Source organism: Pseudorasbora parva, chromosome 24 (genome assembly GCF_024679245.1).
Source record: "Pseudorasbora parva isolate DD20220531a chromosome 24, ASM2467924v1, whole genome shotgun sequence".
Lineage (NCBI taxonomy): Eukaryota > Metazoa > Chordata > Actinopteri > Cypriniformes > Gobionidae > Pseudorasbora > Pseudorasbora parva.
The window spans coordinates 30,249,014-30,262,156 of record NC_090195.1 but is presented as its reverse complement, the minus strand read 5'-3'; positions in this window follow the sequence as shown (position 1 = coordinate 30,262,156).

Sequence of the window (13,143 nt, the reverse complement as noted above, 5' to 3'; positions counted from 1 at the left end):
ATCCGGTTGTCCCAGTCACGATACAGTTTCGGGGACAAAAGCATAGTATAGAGGTGGCGGTTAGTCCACACCTCCGGCATCCGCTAATTCTGGGGACGAATTAGTATAATACCTATTAATATAGCATTATTATACCCTGCCTATGCAAATTAGAACCGGTCCCACATTATCCAATTTTTAAATCACAGCTAAATACATTTTTATTTGATGTGGCTTATAATTCATGATTCATCTGTTTTGAATGTCGTTGTGGTTTTCTGTGGTTCTATTTTCTTCATGTTTTGAATATTATCCTATGTTTAATTATTTTTCTGTACAGCACATTGGTCAAGGGCAGTTGTTTTTAAGAGTGCTATATAAATAAATTGAAATTGAAATTGAAAATAATGAATATTAATTAGACATACCAAAATCGACCTGTTCTTAGCAGAGTTTGTGTGAGAGTAAAGCTGTAAAAATATGTTGAGATGGTTGTTGGTACTTATACCCGCAAATATATTATCTCAAGGACATCAAAATCTAAAATAAAACTCCAGAAAGTTGTGCAATATGTGATTTTTAAATAATGGCGTGTGTATTAGCCCTTCTTGTTGGCAGATGCTATTTACACTAACTCCACGTACCATTTTCTTATTAAGCCAAGACAAAATTAAAAACAGAAATCCTACTGATAACAGAAAAGTGTTTAAAAAGACCACATAACTCCATTGGCTCCTCAAACTGTTGGCCAAACTGCATCCCAAACCCAAACTCCACCCACCATTCGCAGGTCAATAAACTTGTAACTCCATTTGAGCTTGATTGTCATGAAATGTTAATATTATAATGACACATCGTGCAAATGTCTGACCATATATAAAGCCAACATGTGAGGAACTTGACTGCACTGGTTCGCTCTCGGGGTCCCCCTACAGTTGGGAAAAAATATTGTCCTATACTTCTGTCGTAAACTAATTTTTTGACATGACAACCATGATAGCTCTGAACTAGTGATAAGCGGGTCGTCTCATAACCCGCGGACCCCGTATGTCTATTTAATGGTCGCGGGTGCAGGGCATGTTGTAAAAATACTAACAGTTACCTAGCCTGACAAGCCAGACCCACATCAAGATGTTTGGTCTGGAAACTCACCATTGACAGGGCTCAATCCGAGGGGTGGGATAAATGGTTGTCTTTCAAACTCCCTCTGCACGCGATAGGATAGCGCTACAACCAACCAGAGCAACGAAGGTGAAACAAAGTTAGTTGACAGATTAAACTTTCTCTGTATCGGTTGGTAAAACTCTGAAAACATCTTCCCTTCTTAAGAATGACTTCAGTGCTGTTCTTTGTTCTTTTCTCAGAGAAAAGCTTAACTCCAAGTCTTCCAGAGTCGCGGTCAAAGCTGATTCGAAAGACTGCCAAGTTTCTGTGTTTACTAGTACCACACAAGCGCAACTCGACTGTCATTATGTTAAGCCCCGCCCACCGACTCTATACACGATGTGATTGGCCCGACCAGAGTTAGGCTTTTACAGCTCAGAAGTGTATTGAGAGTTGTTGGATAACACTCGCGGCAGATTAGATTTGCTGCCGCTAGGGTGCGTCTAGATTTCTAGGCTAACAGTTACCCCTGAACACTGTTCACATGCAGGTGTTTTGCTTGCGTGGCGTGTGAATTTTCTTCATCCCAGGTACAGTGGCATATGTTTCAGCATGTCATATGAATATCATTTCATGGGTTTTATTTTTTTCAAATGCCAAATGATCGCGATGCTCACGTTTACAAGCCAGCGTCATTATAGTAGCCTAGTCTATTGGTTACCGTTTTACAGAATCTATGATAATTTAATTCAGTGTTTGAGTGGTAGGTAATAATCATAGCAAGCATGACAGCCAAGTCGGCATCGGTCGGACACGCCTCCTCCTCCTTCAGCTCACGTCAACGAGCAAATGCTGGCCCAATGTGGATCCTTGTCTTGCCTTTAATCCGATCACTTATTCGTTTCCTCTTATTGCTTTCCTCCAACAAAACCTTTGCTTTCTTATTTTTCTGTGCTGCTTCGGACATGACTATAACATCTGACAAACAAACGATAGTTGGGCTCGCACGTCGGAATTTAAGGAAGTGGGGGTGATGGTGGAAGTGACGTATATGCCATAAAGCAGTCAAATTTTGCAGTTCTTTTTGTTCTCGGGTTACTACCTGAAACCCGAAGGTTAAAAGTACGATTAAAAACGATACAGACCCCATCAGGCTATGGCAGACGTGTCATTCAACCTATTGTAAGTCGATGTATCATCACAAGAGTCTTGAAAATATATTATTAAGGTTGAAAAGTTACCTAGTGTTCAGTATAATGGTTTATACGTGGTGGAAGTCTTAAAATCATTGTTGTGGTGATTGTTTTAAATGTAATGTCTGGATAGCCTAAAACAAGTCTTTTATATTGAACCACAGGAGGTTGAAATGAACATGAAAACAAAACTTTATGCATATTCTGGGAGTCTGGGTGCATACTGTGTGTTTTTATTAGTCCACCCAATTATAATGTTTATTTTTTAATTTTTTTCCAAGGTTGATACCATGAGCATTTTTGAGGAAAAACTAATTACTGGTTTTGCTAAAGTTTGCCAGATTGGTGGGATCAACTTGGTAGGAGTTTTTGAGGCGCTAAAACTAAACTAGCAAGTAAACTTGAAGTCTTAAATATAATTGTACAGTGTATTCAGCTTATTTATTTTATCACTGTATCTATGTGTCAATAATCACAAGAAATTCTGCTGTAGTGTTTTAAGAAGGACCTGCAAGCAGAAAAGAAAATGTGAAGGTGAGGAAGAGGGAAATAAAAAATACTGACATCCACTTTTCTAGCATTCCCTCTCATAAACGCTGTTGTCAGCCAGCGACACAGGGACAATTAATCTCTGTGAGACAAAAAAAAAACACACAAACACAAAAGCTGTCAAGATGACAAGACAAGGCAGTTCAATATGCCACATTTTTATTGCCATCAGGTACAGAAAGAGCATTGATAAACTTGGTAAGGCTGAAATGTAACAGATTGCCACTGTGGGATGTTGCTCATATGTCTGTAATTGAGATTTTCAATTTGGTAAGATGAGCTTTAACACACATTTGTTTGTATTCAGAATGGAGAGCTAGTGCCCAGAGACAGTGAATTAAAAGTAGACAAGTAAAAGCATAGATTGCTATGAGGCTCTCTATAAAAAAAAAAAAAAGTAACACTTTATTTTGACAGTCTAATTTCGACATTCTACTGTAAGTTTGCAGAGCTGCACAGTTAATCATTTTAATCGTGATAATGAGATCTGCTTTGCTCAGTTCAATAAAAATAATTGTCGCGATTTTGACCCGCTGGTCATTTGTCCTGAAAATGTTTTGGCAATTTCATATTTCTATTATCTGGCGTTGGAAACGAGCCTCCACTATATAGCTTTCTAGCTTGGAGTTGCCAGATCTCAAAAGCATACATCCCCCAAACTGAGCTTTTTATTTTAAAAGGATACATTTTCTATCCAGGGTTTTACACCAACAAAAATGTTAAAATTTAGTGATGTCAATTGTGAAATTCTGCTCAAATGAAAGTGTCCTTCACAAGGCCCTTCACTTTGAGAGAGCCTCCTCAGTGACAGATGACTATATCCAAACATGAATCTCAGCCATATTATTTGCAATCATGTTGGTGAATAAATGCACTTATACAACTGATACAACAATAGAAAGTAAAAATGTTGGATTACAATTAGAAGCCACTGCTTTAGTATTGATTTACGTTTGATGAAATTATCATAGTTGGTTAAATAAAGTCCATGCGCCCCACAGGCCTATTAATACTGTAGGTGAAGTGAAATGTAAAATTGCCTTTATTAATTACATATTAAAAGTAAATATTGTGTGTGTGTGTGTGTGTGTGTGTGTGTGTGTGTGTGTGTGTGTGTGTGTGTGTGTTAACTTTTCTTTCTTTGTCTGGAATTTCTGGATATTATTTGTGATTAATAATCTTAATTGTTTTGAGCAAATTAATTATTATCAGTGTAGCCATTAAAAGGTTAGTTCACCCCAAAATTAAATTGATGTCATTAATGACTCACCCTATTGTCGTTCCACACCCGTAAGACCTCCGTTTGTCTTCAGAACACAGTTTAAGGTTTTTGATATTTAGTCCGAGAGCATAGTCATGTCCAACAAATAATAAAATAATAATAAAAACATCATCAAAGTAGTCCATATGTGACATCAGTTAGTTAATTAGAATCTCTTGAAGCATCTAAAATACATTTTGGTCCAAAAATCACAAAAACTACGACTTTATACAGCATTGTCTTCTCTTCCGCGTTTGTTTTCAATCCTCAAATAAAGATTCAAATGGTTATGAATCAGCAGATTGATTCATGATTCGGATCACGTGTCAAACTGCTGAAATCACATGGCATTGGCAATCTAAATCCTGAATCAATACGCTGTTTCATAACCGTTTGAACACATAACATTTACAGGCAAATACAAGTACAGTCACAGGTATTTATTGTAAAAACCGACCAAAAACAGTATAAAAGTATTAATTCTTGTTGCATTCCAAGTCTTCTGAAGTCCTACGATATCTTTATGTGAAGAACAGAGTTGATCTTAAAGGGTTAGTTCACCCAAAAATGAAATTGATTCATTTTTTCCTATTCACCCTAATGTCGTTCCACACCCGTAAGACCTCCGTTCATCTTCAGACACATTTTAAGATATTTTAGATTTAGTCCGAGAGTGTATCCAAGTGTATGCACACTTTACTGTCCATGTCCAGAAAGGTAAATAAAACATCATCAAAGTAGTCCATATGTGACATCTGTTAGTTAAAAAATCACAAAAACTACAACTTTATACAGCATTGTCTTCTCTTCCGCGTTTGTTTTCAATCCTCAAATAAAGATTCAAACGGTTGTTAATCAGTGAATCAATCAATGATTTGGATTGCGTGCCAAACTGCCAAAATCACAAGACATTGGCGATCCGAATCATTGATCGATTAAATTATTCACAACCGTTTGAATCTTTATTTGACGATTGAACACAAACAAGGAAGAGAAGACAATGCTGAATAAAGTCGTAGTTTTTGTTATTTTTGGACCAAAATGTATTTTCAGTGCAATTTCATTTTGCAATCAATGGAGTAACCTGCGCATAAGAAAATTACACGAAAGGGGTACCCTGTGCGTTAATAAATGATGCTGAAGGGAACTGACCAAGGTGCACCAATTGCATGAGTATAAATGAAGTGTCTCATATTATGTCAAGGAATTGTGGTCAAGGAAGGCATACAGTCTTCACCACAAATTAAATTCGATAGTGTTTGTTTCCTGAAAACCACAGCACTCTAGCAGTGCAGATGTAATTATTCAACAGATATTTATTACCGTGATGTTTGTTTGAACATATCGGCTTGTTTTTCCAGTGCCCCGTCTATTTCACCTGCTCTCGGTTCTTTTCATAAAATCTACAGTACCGGCAGAGCACAGCGAAGACTTCTAATAAGCCTGAAATCCTCTTGTCTCACTCCACAAGTAGAGACAGCATTGGAGAGAGATGAGGGAAAATGCATACCAAATCAGAAATCATTATTTTTGCCCTTCAGAAGTGCAAAACAAAGGGCAACAGGTTAGCCAGCGGAAAGTGCATTTAGAATTTTACTGCCATCATTTGTGTGGAGGTGTGACAGAGACAAATAGAGAAAAATAAAGAAATGTGTGTTTTAGCTGTCCTTATGCACATTCCAAGCAGGAGACAGACTATACTACAAACAGATTCAGGCCTGGCTTCTCTTCTATATATCACTGACTGGTAAAATCAGGGTTAACTTAAATTTAACATGCACAACAAAAAATTAAGCGCAGCAAGTTTGACAATGATGTATTTAACAGTTCATTTTAAAAGTAACGGTAACACTTTACAATATTGGTGCACTAATATGCAGTAATTCATGCTTAATAAATGCACAGATAATCATGAGTTAATGTATTACTAATGGTAAACTAACCCATTTATTAATGATTACTGCATCAGCAACTATTGAAGATTCTACATGATTAATATATTAAGTAATCATTAAATTGTTATTAGTTAAATGTGTCATAAAGTATTAATTCCTTAATAACATATTATATTAATTAATAATGTAAATGAATGTGTTAATTAACACAAGGGGTCAAAGCCATGCCTTTCACCTTCCAGTTGTCTGCTTTAATTAATCATTAGATAATGATTTATAAAGGTATCATTATGTTACGACTTTACTTTTTGGGGTACATGACAATTCACTAATTGATTAAGTAATATTTAATTGTGGTTATGGGTTTTGAATTAATTTTGAATTAGTTAATAGTCATGTGCCCCAACAAGTAAAGTCATAACATAATGATACCTTTATAAATCATTAGCTAATGATTCATTAAAGCAGACAACTGGAAGTTGACATGCATGGCTTTGACCTGTTGTGGTAATTAACACATTAATTTACATTTTTAGTTAAAATAATATGTTATTAAGGAATTAATACATCATGACACATTTAACTATTAACAATTTAATGATTACTTCATCTATTTATCGTGTAGAATCTTCAATAGTTGCTGATGCAGTAATCATTAATAAATGGGTTAGTTAACCATTAGTAATACATTAACTCATGGTTATCTGTGCATTAATTAAGCATGAATTAATGCATATTAGTGCACCCGTATTGTAAAGTGTTACCAAGTTGGGTAACTGTCCTCTCGCAACATTTATATTTACAAAGAGCCTTCGTGTTATTTCCCAACACAGTTCCACATTGAGAGTTTGTTCACTCTTTAATGTAGCTACAACTTACTGTATATGTATGCCACTTTGATAGCGATCACTTGAATATACAGCTACAAATTCAAAATCTGATTTCTTTTATCATGCCAAAACCCTTCACCCGTAAATCATCACATCTGTCTGCTATCGCTCTTGATAGGCTAAAAGTGCATGCTTGTTGCTGACTTCAACACCAAAACCAGCCGACTCTGCAGTGGCCGTGAGTGTGGTTTAACATCATAATGACTGATTTAATGGAGTACATGCACACTTGAGTTTTTTTGTTAAAGCTGCACTATGTAACTTTTCAGTCCGCTAGAGGTCGCCTTTTTAAAACAAAGGCATAGTTTGATGAGGCCAGTTTTGAGCTCAGCATCTTGGGACATGTGGTCTTCACCTCACAGCCAGTAGAAAAGAATCGGGATAGGACCCAGGCAGAAATCATGTTCATGGATGCTTTTATTAACGTTACTGTTTGATTGTTGAGCAACACACGGCTCGCGAGCAGCGGGACCTTTATTATGACGGGACAAAGTCGGCGGTGCCATTTCCGCTTTTCCGGTCATGAGTATGAGGTAACGCAGCTCTGTTTATCATATTTAAAGGGGTACTTCAGCGCTGGGAAGATGAATCTGTATTTAAACTGGGTCATCAATGTAGTAGAAATGACTACAATTCCCAGAAAGACTACAATTCCCAGAATGCTTCGCTGCCTTGTGAGGCCATTCCCAAAGCCACCAACTTGATTACTGTGACTGATTTGGAGAAGACACTACAATTAAAAACTGAACGTGTCTGTTCAATATAATGAGTGAGTGACCGTGCGAGTATCACAGCACTGAGCACTAACTGCAGGAGTCAGATAAATGAGCTGAATGAGCTCTTGTGATGAGAGCTGAGGTAATCGCGACTACACTCGTGGCATACATTCACAACGCGAGTTCAGTCTGGCGCGTTTCAGTTCATGCCTTGAACTGCAAGCTTAACTTTCATATAAATTAATTTGAGAAGTTAAAATACTTACATTGCTCACCATATCTCCATTTAAATGAGTGCCTGTAGCTGTGAGCTGAGCTCTGAGTGTGATCTCTCATCCCCCATGCGTGGATTCAAAGCATGCAGAAATGGCTCCCTCTGCTGGCTGTAGTCTTTAGCCTTTGGCCAAACATTCCTCCTATGATGCAAATATCGTCAATTTGCATCATAGGAGGAATTTTTCCAGAAATAAAATTACATAAATCTCTTGTCTCAGAGGGATATGAGGGGGGAAAGCACAATCATTTGAATATACTCCAGGTTTTCTACTGATACAAAGCCATTTGCTAATCGCTGAAGTAACCCTTTAAGTGTGTTTAAAATGATGTTATGACGTTCGCTCTGCGGCTGCTGTGACACTTGTTCACACTGCTAAGAGCTGAGTAAGTTTGTAGTATAAAATATCTTAAACTGTGTTCTGAGGATGAACGAAGGTCTTACGGGTGTGGAACGACATTGGGGTGAGTCATTAATGAAAGAAATTTCATTTTTGGGTGAACTAACCCTTTAAGAGCAAATTTAAGTATATTTCTGAAAGTAAAAAGAAGACTGAAAGTATAATTTCTTATTTTTTTGTTAAAATATTATACTAATAGCACAACTGAATAAACTTATTTTTTCGTAAGGGTATCCTATGAAACACATCCTATGAAATATGTATGGGACCTCCAACAAGAAGGTAAAGAAAAAAATATAACATTAAAATTTTAAGACAGTCTTATACCTTATTTGTGGAAATGTTTTTGCTTGTATTATAGAAAAGCAACGTAACTAATTTTAATGCAGTTTTGTTATTACAGTCTGTTTAATTTTACTTAACATTTTCAAAATGGAATATCAATTCCAAATAAAACCCGGAAGGTGAGGGTAACGCAGATATGAAGCAACTGACAGACGACTCCCTTAGAGTCTGTGTGCGCATGAGTGTGTGTGTGTGAGAGCGATTGTGTGAAAGTGTGAGAGAGTAGCTACAAGAGCGAGTTTTGTTTCTACCCCTGCCGTTCCAACACGAGGTTGCAATTCTTAAATGTGATCTAACAAAGGTAAAGAGAAAATATTAACCAAATATGCTGTTTATATTGCTTGTAATTGAGATGAAGTAAACATCTGTTGAGTATATTAACATAACATTTTTGATTGTGTTGAATTAAAATCCCAAAAATGCAGCGGGTCCACCAGACCCACGGACACTGGCTGAGTAACAAAAATATGAACACCACACAAGGGTTAAAAAATGCCAAACTGACCCCAAACCAGCCCAAATTTGTCCACCCTCCTAAACAATTATTTATCTACATAATCTGGCAACAATGGAATGACATATGTAGCCATTAATTATGTTATGCATTATATTAGTGGCTCTTAGATAGTTTTACTTTTTTACCAACATATCTGCATGACCTTTTGCCTCACTGTGGTCAGTGGAAAGAGGTTATAGAGCTGCAGAAGCAACAAGTTTGACTGAGATCGAGGCAAATGTCGGAGGTCACCAAATTGTTGTCTAGCCCTTCCATCCCTAGAAACAGGCGGTGACAGATGGGTCCACAGCTAAACATGCTTTTCAGGTGAACCCAGCATCTGCTTATCAGGGCAAGGTTAATTAATGTGCTAGCAATTGATTTCAGGGAATTTCATCGTTCCATGGTTTGTTTCCCTAATGCTTTGTGTCCAAAACATTTGACTGATTGAAAGTTAAGCTGTAAACTTGATGTGCATCCCAGTCCCACATGTAATAGAATTACTATACATAAGTACACAAAATATATGAAACTTAGTTTTCTTTAAGGTTTTAAATGTCTTGAAAAGGGCAGTTGCTAAATTGGACTACAGAGATGGTCTAATTAAGTATGATTAAGTATTCTATGTATACTTGGATTGTAGTGGTTTACTCTTTTAATTGAGGAGCTATATAAAATAAAATAAAAATTCACATAGTTTTGCATACTGTCTTATACAATTACATTGTTGAAAATATTGATTTATAATGAAAGTTGATATGTTCTTCTGAGTATCTAAATTTTTGTGTAGGCTAGTCCACTGGTAATGTATATAGGAATTTACTTAAAATCTACTTTACTCTTCCCCTGCCACTGACTGAATTTTCTGACTATGTTTTTACTGTTATATGGTAGGGGGCGCTATTATGCTTATTTTAGGACAGAATCTCCGGATCAAAACACAGGTGAAGAAAAGGTATTTCCAAAAATGTAAGTCTATATGACAGTATGCAAAACTATGTGAACAAAATAAATAATTTAATAGCTACTCACTCAAAAGAGTAAACACAACTATAAGCCAAGTATACTTAGAATACTTAATTATACGTTTAAGTATATATTGATAAATCTTTTGGAGTATAGGCCAAATTACCTTTCTGTCAGTATCATAGAATCTTGAATCATGACCGTTTGATTCTTTATTTGAGGAACACGGAAGAGAAGACAAGGTTGGACCAAAATGTATTGTCGACGCTTTAAAGGAGTCTAACTAACCAACTGATGTCACATATGGACTACTTTGATGATGTTCTCATTACCTTCTGGACGTGGACAGCATGTGGGCATACACTTACATTCAAAGGACAGAAAGGCCTCGGACTAAATCTAAAATATCTTAAACTGTGTTCTGAGGATGAACGAAGGTCTTACGGGTGTGGAACGACATTGGGGTGAGTCATTAATGAAAGAAATTTCATTTTTGGGTGAACTAACCCTTTAAGAGCAAATTTAAGTATATTTCTGAAAGTAAAAAGAAGACTGAAAGTATAATTTCTTATATTTTTTGTTAAAATATTATACTAATAGCACAACTGAATAAACTTATTTTTTCGTAAGGGTATCCTATGAAACACATCCTATGAAATATGTATGGGACCTCCAACAAGAAGGTAAAGAAAAAAGACAGTCAAAGTTTTTTAAGACAGTCTTATACCTTATTTGTGGAAATGTTTTTGCTTATAGAAAAGCAACGTAACTAATTTTAATGCAGTTTTGTTATTACAGTCGGTTTAATTTTACTTAACATTTTCAAAATGGAATATCAATTACACCCCTAAACACACACACACATACAGAAAGCCTGAAGCTAGAAGGCAATAATTTATCATTACCAGCCTTCACTATGATGGAATACATTCTTGACTGTGGCAAAGGGGGCATTGTGTTTCCTTAAACTCTAGCAATTTCTGTAACTTTCTTTACTGCGGCAAAACTCTCCTCAGGATCAGAAATGAGAATCATACTCTTCCTCGCGGCACTAACAGGAGTGACGGCTGTGAAGGCTGAAGTCTTCTCAGAACTCTCTTAGCTAACCCTCTGCGCTACTGGAAATGGAAAATAAAAATTGCTCAAGCAACACAAGCCCACCTCTATAAATTAGAGTGTGAAAACATAATTTATCATCTGCCTGCGGATAGCCCTTTTCAGCTGACTCTATGAAATAACAGCACACATAAACAGCCAGCATAAAAGGGCTACGGCCGCACCCGAGAGAGAGTGCATTACACCATGAATCAGTTTATTAACGTCTGCCAGTGGCACAATGCCGGTGGAGGTGAATTTATTCATTCGTAAAAAGATCTGTTTACGACGTTTATCTACACTCTGGTGCCAGACCACTAAAATGTAACAAACAACCCAAAGATAAAGACATGGCATGAGGGGTTTATAAAGAAAATGACATTAGGGGGAGACATTAGCTCTGTTCCAAAACACTGCCTCACTGTCAGATGCCTAGGCAGAAACCTTCATTCTAACAAGTGAGACGGGTGAAATAGTCACGTACATTCCTCACCTGAATCACACATGGTGCTAACAGTTAATTCCAATATAGTTTGATGTACGCATGTTTCTAAGCTAATGATACAATACATAACAGAGCACAATAACCAACTTTTTGTTAAGAAACGTTTGTATTTAGGTCATGTGACTGGTATTTTCTATTGAATTAATTGGTATTAATAACAAAGTTTGTCCCCCTATGCTGGGTTATTTTTTTATTTATATTGGTTTTGCCTTCTTGTTGGGAGTGCCCTACACGATGCCTTAGGACCACATTGTCACACAAGGTTGCAAAGGTTGAGAAAACAGATATAACAGCCTCAGTTTTCGATTTTATTAACAAAAAACTCAAGACTAGAAAACAGGAAGCGTATAACTGAGTATACTGAGTATAACACGATGAGAACATTGAACTGAAAGAAACACAGAGCTTCAAGAGGTCATGAATTGAGAAATCAACTTTCCCTTTAGATATATAAAAGGTCATAAGAATACAAGCTGAAAACTTCCTTGTTAGTCAAATAAAAGCTTTTATTGACACCAGGCCCAGCAAACCAAAGCTTTCAGAATATGCCACACTTGCCGTCATTGTGTGGTGAAACACCGCCTTAACAGAATAAGAAAAACGTCTGATTCTGTAGCCCCGCCCACCGACTTGTGTCTGACACCATAGATATCCATAATAAAGGCTAGATGTCTCGTGCACGCTGTTGGCCAATGGAGATCGCCTTCCGCAACTTGCGGCCATCTTGTCACAGGCAGCTCGCTCACTCGTAACAGTGTGTTTTAATGGTGCATGTATTTTTTTAAATAACCATAACTTGCTAAATTTTCAACCGATTTTCAAACTGTTTCGTTTGTTATAAATGTCAGAGATGTAGTTATGACACTACATACTTATGAATAATTATAACCATGGACTTCGATATGAAAGTAACATTGAACAGAACAGATAGGTACAATGAATATACATACACACAAGGTATTTATGTTAAATCAATAAATAGGCTACTAAAACTGTGTACCGAATGGCAACATGAGAAATTATATATATTTATACACATATACAGCTCTGATTTTTTCCCCAGAGCTAGCTAGCTAGCTATATCTATCTATATCTATCTATCTATCTATCTATCTATCTATCTATCTATCTATCTATCTATCTATCTATCTATCTATCTATCTATCTATCTATCTATCTATCTATCTATATATATATATATATATATATATATATATATATATATATATACTTTTATAATAAGAATATCGCTATTATAATAAAATAATTTGTATTTAAAAAACAAAAACAAAAAAAAACATGCAAACTAAGTTTATTTTAACTAGACAAAAGATTGATTGTCATAAAATCGTTATTGGTGTCAATAAAACCTATATAATTGAACAGCTCGATTGTGGTCTCCGCCCCCTTGATAACGTGCATGTAAGTTAGCCATGATACACAAGCTGCACGATTAAGTCATTTATCGAAACGAA